Genomic DNA, 12,679 nt, shown 5'->3' with positions numbered 1-12,679 from the left:
CTTGTTCTTGTCATTCTGTCAGGAAATCATGATTAGCTGGATTTCCACCTCTGGCCAGCATCAAGAAAAAATTTTAAATGTCAAATTGTAAAAATTTATCTTGGATTATATGTCAACTGCAATGAATGAAAGGTAGGCATCATGTCCAAGAAGTGAGCAAGATGTAATGTTAATGTGTAATTTTTATATCTGACTTTCTGAACCTGTTCCATTTGCTAAAAGTGAACATTTAGTTTGGATTTTTGATAAGGACCTATCAATGTTAACATTTACCACTGACAGTCACTTCATTTGTTCTCTAATTTGTATGTCATTCTTTCACTGTCAGTTCACGTATTTTTATCCACTCATTATGATTACCTTCATTTCTTGGGATTAGATTTTGTTTTGTGCATTAGAAATCCCCAGGGGAAAATCCCTGAAAATACAGATGTGTTGCAAATCTACCATGCACTTACTTCATGGTGTTACTGGGATGGGAGCTTGAATCCCTAAACTGGTAGTAATTGCCTAAACTATGCTTAATGTGCTGTAAACAAAGAGAAGACATCTAAAATTACCCTCTATCTCCACAGCCACTTTGAATAGTACCCTGGCATTCTCATCTATATAGCCTAAATTAATTTTGTAATGTGCCATGGACTGGGATCCCTAATTCACAATCACATAGGAAACATAACCACTGCCTGACATGTGGTGACGTGAGGAGGAATGGTCCAACCAATCAAACATCATTCGATAGCAGCTGTGTGAGACTCCTCAAGTCAATTACCCTATTTGAGTATTGGCTTCCTCAGATAGGAATAAAGGTACTTTCTTTGCTTTGCTTACCTGTGAATGTTTTTAAGGTAAAATGAGATAGTACATATAAAGTTTTTGTAAACCGAGAAGATTTATACATGTAGAATTTTATTTAATATAGTTCATCCTAACATTAGTTTTTTAAACTTTACAATGCGGCTTTTAGTAGTTGATAAAGCATGAATCATTTATGAGCTGGCTATTCATTTTCTGGTTTGCAGACTTTCCTGTGAGTGTATTGCACATATTTACATGTTATAAAATGTCAGGGATTGTCACAACATAAACTTCTATCAAAGTGACTTAAAATTATTCCACTTACTGACTTAACAGCAGAAGTTATTTAACAAAGTTTTAAATCCAAATGTTTTCTTAAAGCCAAAATTAAAGAAAAGCTTTTTTCTTATGTAATTTACAGAATTATAGTTGAGTTTCTATCACATTCTTTTTTATAGATGTGTTTAGAAAAATACTGAACTGGATCTAGATTCAATAAAAAAATCCTTATTAATTATAGGAAAAGTCTTCTCAATTAAAAATAATTTTACTAATTAGAATAATAAAAACCTGATTTTATGACTATATATACACATCTTATTTTATATTTTTAATATCTTAACTATCCTTGAGTCTAATTCTTGTGCACCTTATGATGATGATTAAAACAATTTGGAGTTTACATAATTTTAGAAAGATTACATAAAAGGGGATTCACAGTGTTTACTTTATTTTAATTTACTAACTTTATTGTGTTGTCATCTTAAAGAGGTTTATGTGACATAAGGCAGTTGTGTTACTAATGATAGGTAGATAAAACCTGACATTATCTACCTGATAAAACTCTATTTTGTTTCCAAAAGCTTAAGGGCCAACACCTTAAGCTTCACAACACCTTATAGTTCACATAGTATGAACTATATTAGAACACTAGCAGATTTTTATTGCTTTTTATTCTAAACATTTTATGAAACAAAACTCAATTTATGGTAGAACAACAAACAATAATTCACCTTAAATTCCACAGCAGCATCACCTTTTCTCTTTTTCTTTCCTTCCTTCCTTTTTTCTCTTCCTTCCTTCCTTCCTTCCTTCCTTCCTTCCTTCCTTCCTTCCTTCCTTCCTTCCTTCCTTCCTTCCTTCCTTCCTTCCTTCCTGCCTCCCTTCCTTCCTCTTGCTTTCTTTTCTTTCTTCTCTCTTTCTTTCTTCCTCCCTCTCTTCTTTCCTTTCTTTTTGCAAAGAATATAAAAAATCAAAATTGGCCATATGTTTGGAGAGTAAATATTTCAAAACAAACACTTTATAAAAAAATTGTATGTTTTTCAGTTTATCATGTGTTGAGAAACATCTGTAGAAGGGATTATTTCTCTGGTGATAAACCTAGAAGAGGCAATTGCAGAACTTTAAATAAGTGGTAACTATTAAAGTTTACATTTAGGGTACTAGTCAAATTGCCAGTCTGCTCTAGACAGGTACTGATGCCCTAATTTTTAAAGAAATCCACCTTTTTTGAAGTTAATACAAGATTCGAAAGCAGTTAATTCTAGGAAAGCTGACAGCTGTTAGTGCCAAATTGTTGTCCTTTGTATTCGTAAGCACTACTGAAGCAGACTTCTACCATGACCAAGGCCAAGGGTGAGTGGTTTCTTTATTATGTTTATGGTCAGCATTGAATTGTTGACATTTGCTTGCTGCCATTTTGTTCATGCTCTGGCTCACTGACAAGTGAGGCATCAGGGAGTAAAGACAGAGTTATAACTTCCTGGAGAAAGTTCTTTGTGTATGTTTGATACCTTCTGTTATAGTTCTGTTCTTCCACAAGAGCTGTACATTATTATGTTGGCTTTCATAATAATGAACCTAATCTACACCCCTGAGGGAGTGAAAAAGCAGGAAATACAAATTACATTGGCTTCAATATAGAAAATCTGAGGGAAAAGCTGATCGAGCTAAGAAAAGAAGTAGCAAAATGACCTGAGCTAATTAGGCCTTTTAGATACATGGGAATTTTTTTATAAATATTGGAGTTTATATGGAGGACAATGCAGAGTGCATATCTGCTCAACCACAACCTGGATTCCAGGTGGGTTCTTACGTTGAAATGTAATTTGAAAGTTCTTAGGTTATACTTTAAAGCAAACATATCAACATTTAGTAGTATCAAGGAGGGATTAAAAAAGAAGGAACAGAACAGTTATACAGATTTCTCAGGCTTCAGTCCCTGTGATGGCATCATGCATAAAGATTCACATCTTGCAGGATTCAGCAGTACTATGATAGCAAGACCAACAGTCTCAGTTCAAGGTGGGGACCTGGACATAAGACTAGCAGGAATTAGGATAGTGTGTCTCAGTGCATCATTTAATTAGTCTCTCTCAAACAAATACTTTTTAGTAAAACACAATAAAAGTGAATTACTACAAAAATTTTTAAAATACAAGCCCTTGGTGTATTTTGATTTGTTATTGAATTTAAAACTCAAAATTATTCTGAAAAAATTATTACAATTGTTTTATACTATCAATTTCTGAACAGTATCAAGCAGTTCATGCACCATCACTGGATTAAACATATATAGAAAAGATCTAGATGATCCAAGAGCATTTAAGCTATTGGGCCAAATTATCATATTCTGCTCATATAATAATAATGAATCTACTACACTTTCTCTAACCAAATATAATCCTAAACAATCTTTATTTTACCATTGGAAATTCATCATAACATTTCTTATGGTAATTAACAACACTCCAATGTAAATTTTAAAACAATACTTGAAATGTCTATGTAATCTCCCCTGAAGTATTGAGTCTTGATTAAGGTACTTAAATACTAACTATCGTGAAAACATAAGTATAGATTCAAATTTACTACATACCACATACATACACACACTCTCACATACAGTGTTTACTCCAAAATATCTTTAATTTTAAAGTTACAATACATATTATAAAAAACCCCAAAATGTCAGAACTAAAATGATTATTTCAGATGAGGTAAAAGAAAGACTTCCTTTACTTGGGTGGTGAAATAATGTGAAACCTTTAGGAAACATAAGACTATATATCTCCTTTGAAATATATAAAGTTACATTTTGAAGCATATTTCCCTAAAATCTATCACTTTCTGAACATCTTCAATGTAGATAATACATGAAAAAATTCTGTGTCCAGGATTTTTTCACCAATACAGAAACAAAGAAGGGGGAAGAAGCAAAGAAGTGTTCTGTAGATGGGACACATCTAAGAACACCCTTTGACCAGACCTTTTAAGCCTAGACTTGTGGTTCAGAAATCTGGCTTTCATTATCTTTGATAAAATAATTTTTTGAGAGTAGTGTACTCCAGAAATTTCTGTCTTCTATTAGCTATTCCTGTCACTTTTGGAAAATAATCTTTCCCAGTAAATAAAATAACTCAACCTCTCTATAATCTATTCTACTCAAAAGTTCTCTAGAAGTATGTAGATTACCTTATGTAGAAGTATCAAATGTTATATTAATTCCAGATTTTAGAAAGTTACTTTTCTGATTGACTGCATCTAATAATAAATGACCTATGAAATTCCTATATTCTTGACCATATGTTTACTACTTTGAGTGTTAAATATTCTGTTTGGAAACTTTCCTTTGACTAATTTTCTTTTGCTGCAGGCTTAATAATAGATTTTCTAAAAGCTAGCAATGGACTGTTTCTACTTCCAGATTTTTATGTATTTTAAAAATTTAACATTTGAGACTAATTTGATGGCAAAGATATAATTTTAAATCTAAGCTTGATGTTCCATTTTCCAAAGGAGTAATGTGCCCTGTAGTCTTATGTTGATTGAAACCAAGGGAATGATAGAGTATATTTGTTTAGCAGATACTAAACAGCATATTTTGAAGCGTGAAAAATTACATACTAAAAATAATTGTATTATACTCACTTTTCCTCATGGTGATTCGCTAGGTCAAAAGCCTTCATTTTTACTTAATATAAATTTCAGCTAAGTGCTAAAATAGTAAAGTTGGTGCAATCATTTTCTGATACATTCTTGTTGTATACAGCTTCATACTTTGTGTGAATAACTTGAAGGTACTAAGAACTTTTTAATATTTTATTTGATGGTTATTTTCTATATAGCTACTGCTAAAGATGAAGTTGTGGGTGACAGATCTAAATCAATTCTTATCTAACACTCACAAAGTAAATAGAACTCACTACTCACAAATCATCATGTACTTTAATTTCAAATAAACTGTTTAAATGAAAATGTGCTTTGATTATAGGTTTTTTACTAGTAATAGAATAAACTAAATATACATTTTTTATCAGGAAGCCAAATATTGTAAACCAGATGCCACCAGTTAGTCCTTGTAACTGAAATATAAAAGATCGGTACAGCCCTGGCTGGGTAGCTCAGTTGGTTGGAGCATTGTCTTGTACACCTGTAGGCTGCAAGTTCAGTCCCTGGTCAGGGTGCACACAGTAGACAACTGATCAATGTTTCTCTCTTGTGTTGATGTTTCTCTCTCTCTCTCTCCCTCTCTCTCTCTCTTATCCTTCCTCTCTCTCTCTCTAAAATCAATAAACATATCCTCAGGTGAGGATTAAAAAGAAAGAGAGAGAAAAAGAGAGAGAATGGGTATAATTTATAAAATTTGCTAATTGCCCTTCATGGTCATGGATATTTATCTTGCTCTTGATGTAAATGAATCTGTTAAACATTTAATGTAGGAAAGTTAGGCAATTTTGAGACATAGCGGGCTTTTCTTATGTAGTGCTGCTACTGGTTTATAGTTTCTACTGAAAATACTTTTTATTTGTATCCATTTAATTTGTTAATGAGCAAATACTCATTGTATGAGGTCTGTCTGGGAAAAGTCATGTCATGTGTATGTAATGAGAATGGTTTGTGTGACATCAATATAATCTGGCAGCTAAGAAGAATGGACTGGAATATGTATGTGAGGACAATGATGACCTCACTGTACTAGTCATTGGGCGTGGTAGGCACCACTGAGTGAGCATGTGTACTGTGTGTCCATGGCATTCAAAATGACTGAGCAACAGGTCTTCATGAAATCTTGGTGAAATCTTTGATGGTTTCTTGGCCAAATCCAAATTCATTTCAGTCACCAGTTCCTATTCACTCATGCTTTGTTTCCTCAAGAATTAATCTCAACATTTTGCATATTAGCCTGGACCATGAACTTGAAGCAGGATTGTAAGGGCCATGTATTTTGGAGAATGTGACACACTCCCCTCAAAAGGAGTGGCTCATCCTCAGAGTTGTTTGATAGGGAGCTCTATGTATCCTATGAAATATTACCAGGTAATTTTGATACATCTCCACTAGGGACATGCTCTCTTCCTTTGCATACCCTTCTCTCCCCTTCCAGTTGCTTTTTTTAGAACTAGCAGAGAAATTATTTGGCACAGAATTAAAAAAACAGAGTAAATCTTGTAGCTCTGTTTTATGAATTTAGCCAATTCAGTTAGTTAATCTCTGAACTAGTTTAATTATTTGTAATAAAAACACTACTTGCCATTTACAGTTTTGTCAGACAAGTGCAGTAATATGTAGCAAAAATTTTGACATAAGTAGTCTGCACAACATAAGATACTAGCACTAAGGTAGTTAACTAACATCAAATGAATGAAACTTTATTATTTATTTATTTATTTATTTATTTATTTATTATTGTTGTGCAAGTATAGTTGTCTCCACTTTCCCACCACCACTTTGACCCACCCCACCCACACCCACCTCCCACATTCAGTAGAGGGGAGAAGAGGGACTTATCTTTCCCACATGGAACTCTGGGCTTGGGAGCTCAGTGTGCGGTTGGGTCCCCTCCTTCCTTAGCATATCTGAAACATTTTTCTCATTTCTCATCATCTACTATGTAGGTGTTGAGCTTGCGTGTTCCTCATTGCCCCTACTAGCATTCTCAGCTGTCTTCTTCTGTATTTCTTCCATGTAGGACTTCTGTTCAGCTAGTCTTTGGTGGCTATAGTTTAATTGTAATTTTGTTGTGATTGTGGGAGAAGGCAAGCACAGCAATTACATACTCTGCTGTTTTAACTGGAAGTCCAAATTTTCAATAACCTAATTTTACTATTCTGGACTTGACATTTAATATTTCACATTAACGTATTTGAATTAAAATTGTTCTCAAATGATATTTTCTCTCACTGTAACTAAAAGGGCTTAATGTTAGAATTCAAAGGAAAAAAATTCAAGTCATCAAGTATAATGATAGCTACAAAAACAAAACCAATAAAGATTGTACATTGGAAAGGGTTTTTATTTCAAATTGTGTTTTCTGTCAAATATATAGCTCATCTATTATAAGTCATTCATAAAAATCAGCCTTCTCTTCTAATGTATTATTTTAAATATATTATTACCTAAAATTAATAACTACAATTTAGATTTATTAAAACAAGATTATTCTCAGATCAATGGATAGTTTTTTAAGTAAAAAAATTTTCAAGTACTCTTCCAGATTATTCATGTCAGCAATTATATATTATCTTTAAAAGTGTTACTCAGCAAAAACAATAAAAGTTGTATTACTTTGTAAAAAATGTTATGCAGAAGGGAGATGTAAATATCATTGTTTTGGGGAGTATTCGACATGGCTGTGGTGTAGGTAGAAGCTACATACACCTTCTCCCAGTGTCAAACCAGATTTACAGCTAAATTACAGAGTGGTCAACCTAAATGACCAGCTGAAAGGCAGCTGAACAGGAGTATTACATCCAAGGAATTATAGAAGAAGCTACACTGAGACTTGTAAGAGGGGTGGAGACTCAGAGAAAGCTGGCCCCTGAGCCCAGGTGTGGTAGCTGACAAGCTGAGGGATAACTTGGCTGCAAAAGTCCCCCCTGAGGAACATGGGATCTTAAACCTACATTGGGAATCCCAAACCAGAGCACCAGGGCTGGGAAGAGGAGCCTGCATAGCATCTGGCAGTGCAAATCAGTGGGGACTCTGTCCACTAGGAAGAGGAGGGAGCCTATGAGAATCCCAGGTGCTCTCTTAAAACACCAACACACAGGACTTCACTCTTTGTCACTCATCTGGGGATCTGGTATAGAGAGTCAGTGACTCCGGGAATATAGGAATTATAAAGGCAAAGTCTGGGTGGCATGGTTTTGGAGAGAGATCTGGAGGGTCATCTACTGAGGTACCAGTTTTGAGTCAACATCTCACACCACTGTCAGGCACCATCTCCCACGGTCAGGCACTCCTATGCTTATTGTATCTGCTGGGGGAATGCAGTAACGCAGTCCTCCAAATACTGGCAACACCACTCTGCCAATCAGAAGACTGTTGGCTGTACACAACAGGGTCCCATGGTGTGCTCTTTTTCTGTAGAAGTTATAGACAGATTCTCAGATAGCCAATGAATTCTGTGGATGTGAAATAGCAGCCAGTCTTTCTCCTGCTCCTGGGGGTTCTGTAAGGTCCATGTCCAAAAGAAGAATCCCTTGTCAGGGTCCTTGGCAATGTGACTGCAGAGCTAAGGGGAGGCATGCAGCTTGTTTTCATCCTGCAAGCCAGGTCCACCCCCCAAAATAGGGCTGCCTCCAAACAGAGGGCTGCTTCAATCTGTTTTCCCAAACCTGCTGACCCTGTCCCTCTGAGATCAGGTTAGTGGGAGGAAGGGAACGCAGCTCAGAGTTGGGACCATCAGCGTGACTCCCTCAGAGCCTCCTCTCAGGGTCTCTGACAGTGTGACTTCAGAGCTAGGGATGGGCTTATAGCTCACTCCTCTCCCACAGACCAGTGCCACCCTCAACAGAAGACTGCCTTGACCTGTTCTGATAAGCCTGCCCCTTCTTGTGGGGCTTTGTTTCATGAAGGGAAAGGAGCACAGCTGAAAGATGGGACCTTTGGATTGTGGCTCTATGTGAGGTGACAACTGTGAGGCTGATGAATGAGGGGGAGGCATACAGCTCTCCCACCTTCTGTGGGCCAGTCTGTGATACCCCCAGTGAAAAACCTTCTTGATCTGTTTGCCCAAATCCTGGTGACCCCACTTTGCTCAGCTTGTTTCTGCAGTGGGGACAGTTGGTTACACACAACCTGATCCTGTGGTGTGTTCCACCTGAGGGAGACAGAGTTGGAAGCTCAGTGGATACTGAGTAGTATGGGTTGGAATAGTGGCCACATTGTCCCCATCGAGTGCTTGACCACACTGGCCCCAAGTAGGGAACCCAGTGTCCCAATCATCCTGACAAATCAACCTGCCCTACAAAGATCAAGCTATATGCAAGGTTCACTGGGGAGTGGCCAGGATGGGACCCTCTACAACTTTTCCTCATAGTCTGGGGAGCCATAGAGGGGGTGGATATTGGAGTAGCTGATGTGTGGATGGTGACCTCAGGGAGTCTTGGACTTTTATTGATCTGCCTCCAGCTCAGAGCTTCAGGAAACTGATCCTGATACAGGGCCTGGTCCCTCACATGTACACCCAGGCCCAGGAATACAAAAACCCACAAACAGTGAATTACATGGAAGCCCCAGACAATTACCAAAGACTGGTTCACACAAGTCTGACATGAGTCTACACCAGAACCCCAGCCAAGTGGACCCAGAAGCATCACAACCAGTGGTTGGCTTCAAAGCACATATGAGTTTAAGCCAACTAGCCACACAAATGGCAGAGCCACCAGACCCTGCCAGAAATAATTCTGTCTCAGAGGGCAGCCCCTGAACAGTGACTCATAAACAGTGAATGAGGTTTAGTCAGCCACTCTGAAGGTTAACGTTACCAAAGACTGAACCAATGGTATTCAAGACTAAACTACAATGGGAGAGAACATACAACCCATGCAAGAATCACTTTTGGAACATCTAGATTAGATGATCTAAAAACTGTACCATTAAGACTAACAAGTACCTACATCAGAGATCTCTCATAACAAGCATGGGAACTATAGTAGATCTACCTAATATACACAAACACAAAAAGACAAACAAAAAGGGAAGACAAAGAAATATGCATCAAATGAAAGAATGAGATAAATCACTATCAAAATAATTAAATAAAATGAAAACAACCAAGATACCAGATGTAAAGTTTAAAACAATGGGTATAAGGACACTCAAGGACCTCAGGGGAAGAATGGATGATCTCAGTGAGAACATAAACAAAGAGATAGTAAGCACTAAAAAAGGCATACATACCATAAAAAGAACCAGTTAGAAATGAAGTCAACAATATCTGAAATGAAAAATATACTAGAAAGCATCAACAGCAGGTCAGATGGAACAAAGGATCAAATGAGCAAATCAGAGGACAATGTAACAGTAAGCACCCAAGCCTAACAACAAAAAGGAATAGAGAATCAGAATTTAAAAGGGAGTTTGAGGGACCTCTAGGACAGCATCAAGCATAACAATACTTGCACATTTGCATCATAGGGGTACCAGAAGGAAAAAAGAGTGAGCAAGGAATCAAAAATGCGTTTGAGGAAACAATGGCTGAAAATTTCCATAACCAGGAGAATAAAAAAAAAGAATACAACTTCAGGAAGCCAGAGTCCCAATTAAGGTTAAACCAACACACATCACAATTAAAACACCAAAGGTTAAAGACAAAGAGAGAATCTAAAAAGCATACTGGGAGACAGAGTTAATTATCTCCAAAGGAGCTCCAAAAAGGCTATCAGCTGATTTCTCAACAGAAATACTTTAGGCCAGAAGGGATGGGTGTGAAATATTTAAAGCAATAAACAGCAAGAATCTACAACCAAGACTACTCCATCCAGCATTAAAATTGAAGGCAAAATAAAGAGCTCCCAGACAAAAATGCTAAAGGAGTTCAGTACCACCAAACCAGTACTGCAAGAAATGTTAGAGTCTGCTTTAAGAAGAAGAAAGGGGAAAAAAGAAATGTAGATAGAGGAACATAGGTATAAAGAATAAAATGGCAATAAATAAGTACCTGTCAATAACTTAAAAAATTAGTCGATTAAATGCTACAAGCCAAAAGACGGGGTACTGAATGGATAAGAAAACATGACCCTATATTTGCTGTCTATAAGAGATCCATCTCAGAACAGAAGATGCACACAGACTGAAAGTGAAAAGGTAGAAAAATATTCCATGCAAATAGAAACAAAAAAAAAGCTGGTGATGTAATACTTATATCTGCAAAATAGATTTCAAACAAAGCCTATAGCAAAAGGCAAAGGACACGGCATAATGATAAAGGGAGAAAGCCAACAAAAGGTTATAATACTTGTAAACATTTATGCACCCATCATAGGAGCACCTAAGAATATAAAGCAAATATTGATGAACATCAGGGTGACATGGACAGTAATACAATAATAGTATGGGATTTTAACATCCCATTGACATCAATGGATAGATCTCCCAGGCAAAAAATCAACAAGGAAACAGAAGTCTTAAATGACACTAGATCAGGTATATTTAACTGATATCTTCAGAATATCCCACCCCAAAGCAGTAGAATGCACATTCTGTTCAAGTGCAAACAGAACATTTTTCTAGCATAGAACACATGAGGACACAAAACAAGTCTCAATAAGTTTGAGAAGTTTAAAATCATATTGTACATCTTCTCTGATCATAATGCTATGAAACTAGAAATCTTCACAAGAAAAAAATTGAGAAACTCTCAAACACATGGAGGCAAAAGAATATGTTCTTAAAAATGGCTGGATTAAGAATGAGATCAAGAAATAAATGAAAAGCTACGCAGAAGCAAATGAAAATGAACACACAGCAAACCAAAATCTATGCAGCACAGCATAATCAGTCTTGACAGGGAAATTCATACAGGCCTATCTCAAGATGCAAGAAAAATCTCATATAAATAATCTGAGCTTATACCTAAAAGAACCAGGAAAACAACAAACAAAGCCCAGTGTAAGTACAAGGAAGTAAATAATGAAGATTAAAGTGGAAATAAATGACTGATAATTTTAAAGAAAATACAAGATTTGCAGTCACCATGGAGGTGTAAATAAACATACTTGACCTCCTCACCCAACCACAGAGAGAATTACAACTAAACCTCAAAAACCAAAATAACACCAAGAAATTTCAGAAGATGAAACTCTATGGAAGTCTGACAAGCAAGGATTTAAAGAAGCCACATTCATCCAGATGGGTAGGAAGGAGCGGGGGCAGAGAGGCAAGTAGATGTGGTGTGGCACAGAGAGGCGGTGGCAGCAGTGGAATGGGTGGTCCCACATTCACATGTGGTGCGTAAAAATTGGGAGGGATACCTTATAGCCCCAGGCCAAACTGGGAAGATACAGCCAAACCCTGAGCCCCAGGCCCAGGGTTCTAGCACTGGGAAGGTAAATCCCTATAACTTCTGGCTGTAAAAACCAGTGGGGGTTGGGGCAGCAGAAGAAACTCGCAGATTTTCAGGAAACTCCACTTAAAGGGCCCACACAGTCTTACAACATATGCAAACTCACCCACTTTTGGATTCACCACCAGGACAGCAACTGGGAAGGACACCAGTAGCATACAGGAAGTGGGTGAAGTGACTGGAAATGGGGCAAGTGCTGGGTAAACCTCCAGAAGCCAGGCAGCAGTGCTGACGTTCTCTGAGCCCTCCCCAGACACAGCCACAAAGCAGTGAAGGGAATTGTCCTGCCCTGGCAGTCATCTAAGGCTCTGCCCCACATAATATATAGGTGCCTTTTTTCCAATAGGCCATGCTACTAAGACAGAAAGTCAAAGTAGCACTAACTAATACACAGAAATAAACATAGGAAGACTGCCAAATTGAGGAGACAAAAAAATATGGCCCAAATGAAAGAACAGATCAAAATCAGAAAATTAACTACATGAAACAGAGATAGCCTACCTATCAGATGCAGAGTTCAAGACACATGAT

At 37.1% G+C, this 12,679-nt stretch overlaps 1 protein-coding gene across 3 annotated transcripts in view; it reads left to right on the top strand.

Annotated features, from left to right (window-relative positions):
* Positions 1-12,679, top strand: part of MAGI2 (membrane associated guanylate kinase, WW and PDZ domain containing 2) — a 1,409,833-nt gene that overhangs the window by 389,260 nt on the left and 1,007,894 nt on the right. The window lies entirely within an intron of this gene.

This window comes from Artibeus jamaicensis, unplaced genomic scaffold (assembly GCF_021234435.1).
Source record: "Artibeus jamaicensis isolate MK-2021 breed Jamaican fruit bat unplaced genomic scaffold, CSHL_Jam_final contig_518, whole genome shotgun sequence".
Classification (NCBI taxonomy): domain Eukaryota; kingdom Metazoa; phylum Chordata; class Mammalia; order Chiroptera; family Phyllostomidae; genus Artibeus; species Artibeus jamaicensis.
The sequence above is the reverse complement of the archived record's forward strand: the minus strand, read 5'-3'. Positions and strand labels throughout refer to the sequence as shown.